The following is a 4,198-nucleotide window of genomic DNA, read 5'->3' as shown; positions in this document are numbered from 1 at the left end:
ATAAAGATGGCATGTAAATATAAACAGTATAAAAGTACAAAATCAGTGCATATTATTAACCTCTCAACTAATCCATACAGATTAAATTCAAATAACATTTCATAACAAGACAGCATTAATTTCAGATAACCAGAGTAACAGGCATACCTTTTGGAACAGAATAAAAAACACATAGGACGTCAGTAATGCACCAGCTCCTCTCCACATTCTACAAAAAACAAAGTCATATGCAATACAGTGCATTAGCAAATATCAAGCTACATATGAGTGACACATCACAATTATCCATCACACACCATCAAACCATGAGGCTAGCATACCCTCCAGGATCAAAACACCACAAAATGACAGTCAAAATACCCGTTGCGTCAATATTAGCGAGCATGCTAACTGCCGCGACGCAGCTAGCCCAAGGCTAATTAGCTGGACGAACATTAAATTTACTCGGTCTAACATCAAGATTAACAACGTGTCCATGCGACGGAGACTAAGCTGACGGACTCGTATGTACATTATATTCCACTGTGTGTCACCATATGATGTTCATTCATAAAACGCAACAATTATCAAGAATAATGAAGAGAGCATTTAGCAATGTGACTCACCAGCTCTGAGCATACAGTCTCACTGAAGCGTGAGCCCCGCGGAGTAACGCAAATGACGTCCCCAGGGAAACAAAAAGATACGCCACAAAAATCAACATGACAGGAACCTATTCACCGGTGAAACGGATTTTGGGGAAGTTCACAATAAAATAAAAAATATAAGGGCTTCATAGAAAGAAAATAAATAAGTAAATAAAAGGATATGTATATAAATGAATATCAAAATCATCTTGGTTACAACAACAAAGAACAGAAACTCAGTCACAAGTCAAAGTGCTGCAAAACTGACTTGAGTAAAAGTATCTGGGTATTGTCAGCAGAATGTAGGACTACTTCAGATGAAGAGTTCAAAGTACTCATGATGCAGAGTGACCCAATTTCAAGTGTTGTGATCATCATATACATGAATATGTATTGAGTATTAATTGATCAGCGTCGGCTACATGTGAGCAGCATTTAAATGTTGTCATGGTAGAACTCATTTTAACACCTGTCACTGGTGCACTAGTCTGATCTATAACAACACACAGCAACTTGTAAATATGAAACAACAACATATAAAACAAACTATCTGAACAGTAACTATAGCTATCAAATAAATGTAGCTTGAGTAGAATGTACAGTATTTCCCTCTCAGTAAATGGAAATACCCAAAGTACATCAAATTTGTACTTAAGTACAGTAGCTACTTGAGTAAATATACTTAGTTACTGTCCATCACTGCATTTGTCTCATCATTATGCTTTCTGTCTACATGTTTATGGAGATGTGACAGTTTACTTGGTGCACCTAGAAAAAACAACAGCAGTTTAATATTCAGTCTGACATTTTATTGAAGTGTTGAGTTGTAGATTGTGGTGCTGTTGAACTGTACTGGATTACACTGACAGCAGTTTCTCATTTAGTCTGTCCTCACCAATATAAATGGATCAAACAGGTCAGATGTGAAGAGGAAAAGTTTATTCAGCCACACTTCAGACATCAGGTATACAATTCATATCAGATAATCAATATTTAAAATGCTGTTGAATAAATACTACAATAAAGACAATTAATCTTTAAATACAATAAATAAATTACAATAAATTCTTAAAATCATTACTGAATGGTAAAAACACATAAATAAGCAAAAGAATACAAAGAACAATAACATGTTACAACATTTAATAATATAAGAATATATCTTACACTGAGACTGAATGTTGCCCATTAGACATTCCCCAAATGAATTACATTTCATATTTAACCACTACAGAGATATCAGCCACGAGTTTCAAAAGGACTACCTGAGAGAGGCTGCTCTCTGTGGGTCACACACATGTTTATTATGTATGAGCGCTGGCACCGCTGTCATCTAGCAGACCTCAGTCACATTCAACTGGGCTCTATATTAAAACATCGACCACGGGTCTGGCGTTTAAACTACGCATGAAAACACTACGTTCTGTGACAACACAACAGTCACATATCGGTAATTATGGCTTACAATTGTGCGCCTTTCCCTCACTTGTCATTTTCCGATGATTGTTGTGAAATGCATGCTGGGATACCTGGCTGTCTGAAGTTGTAGTGTAATGTACTGATTTACTGAAGACATATACTGTACCTTTTAGTTGACTTTTAAAAGATACGTGTTGAAGCAGTGTACTCTGTGCATTGACAAATTACGCACTGGTTTATTATTTCATGTATTCCTATGACACACACACTCACTGAGCATTTAAGCATTGTGGTGGAGAAGTACCTAGGCATCATTTCTAAAAATAGTATGAGGATGGGTTCAGAAAACACTAGTGGAAAGTTAGGGGAATTGCAGTTTGTCCTGATAATGACCCTAGAGGGGGAAGGACTAAAAAAGTGCTGAGTCAGCAGAAATGTGACACCTTTATGATCAGCGCCCAGTGGAAAAGTTTAAGGAAAAGAGATGACTCAGCAGAAATTCTACGATAAAAGAGCGAGTGCAAACAAAGAAATTTCAGTCCTGCTCCGGAGCTTGGCTCATTGAGTTGTGATGTGTTTGTTGCCTGCGAGCACATTAAACTCAGTTGCATCTGATTCTACGTGTCTCCAGTGATTTTTTTGACCTCTGAGTATTTGAGTTTTTGATATCTAATGGAAGATAAAGAAAGTCTGTTTGAGAAGAAAGGAATGAGGTCGCGAGCTAACTGGCCCAGCTCCCGACCATTTGAATTATTTTTCTACAAAGTCCACACAAGTCTGCTCAGATGCATCCCCGGTGAAATGGGTGTGTCGAGAACACATCCGGGAATTTGGACTGAACTTGGCTAGATGTGAACTTTGAGTTGGAACAGTACTTGGGCTGTGACTGATGACGTGTCACAAGTCNATGAATTCTCCTGTAAATCAGCATCATATCAGTTTGACCTGTCCCCTCAACTACACAGGCTGAATAAACTGTGTCTGACTATAAGCTTCATGTTTGATACAAGACAACAGCTTTCATTAAAGATCAGTCAGATATAGTCAGGGCTTCACATCTGTACACATGTTAGTTTAAGAATCACCACCAGTCTGTGTGATGTTAAATACTTCAATAATGAAACAGTCCAGTGTTAATGTACAGTAGACTCTCTATAGTTTATGATGAATGTATTCAGTCTGTGACGACTAAACTTCACCATCAGTCACACAACATGTTTTCTGTCACAGAATAAATTGTTAGGATTTTAACGATTCTGATTCCTTACTGATTCCTTCTTAACGGTCCGATTTCTTAGCGATTCCTACATTATATTCATTGTACTTGCTATACTTAAATAAGTATAATAAACACAAATGCAATCATACAAATACAAAAACTTCATTCTAACTGTTGCACAGTACAATTAGATGAAAATACACATTTGTGTGTGGTGTGTATTTCAGATTTAGAGCTTGTATCATCTCCCTGAGAATATATAACAACAAAAAGTGATTTTCTGATTTCTACAGTAACACAATTACCTCAAATTAACCACAGCAATGTAATAAAAAATACTTATATGCATTCATGCTTGGGCACTGTTATTTACGTGACAACACCTGAACAGAACACACACACACATTGGCATGTTTGTTTCTACCGCTCCCCTCGCTGGAAGTCTCGGACCTCCCGCCGCCCGCCTCCGCCTTGATTAAACGCTGAAAATTTAATAAAAGAGGGAGACAGGTTTTCCTATTTTATCTTATTTTGTTTTATTTCTACCTCTCCCCTCGCTGAAAGCGTTGGACCTCTTGCCGCCCGCTCCCGTCTCAAACACGGAGGTCTGCCTCTCCGCTGAGCACCCACGGCGCACGCCCGGCCTGTTAAAGCCTGTAACCATGACAACTGTGTGACACAAACGCAGTGCTTTAGTAATTAAATAATGTCGGGCTCGGTCGGGTTCGGGCAGAAATATGCGGCCCGTGCCGCACTCTAATGGAAATGCACATGACGTTTTTTTTTACAATCTAGGAACCGTTTGCAGGAACTGTTACTCCAAATGTGATGGAACCGGTTCTGGAACCGGCACTTTGGACCCGGTTCCAAAAAGAACCAGATCCGGATCCCAACCCTAGACACATCAAATCTAAATCTCTGAAATTCTACTAAA

The sequence above is a fragment of the Epinephelus moara genome, unplaced genomic scaffold (genome assembly GCF_006386435.1).
Source record: "Epinephelus moara isolate mb unplaced genomic scaffold, YSFRI_EMoa_1.0 scaffold570, whole genome shotgun sequence".
NCBI classification, from domain to species: domain Eukaryota; kingdom Metazoa; phylum Chordata; class Actinopteri; order Perciformes; family Serranidae; genus Epinephelus; species Epinephelus moara.
The sequence above is the reverse complement of the archived record's forward strand: the minus strand, read 5'-3'. Positions refer to the sequence as shown.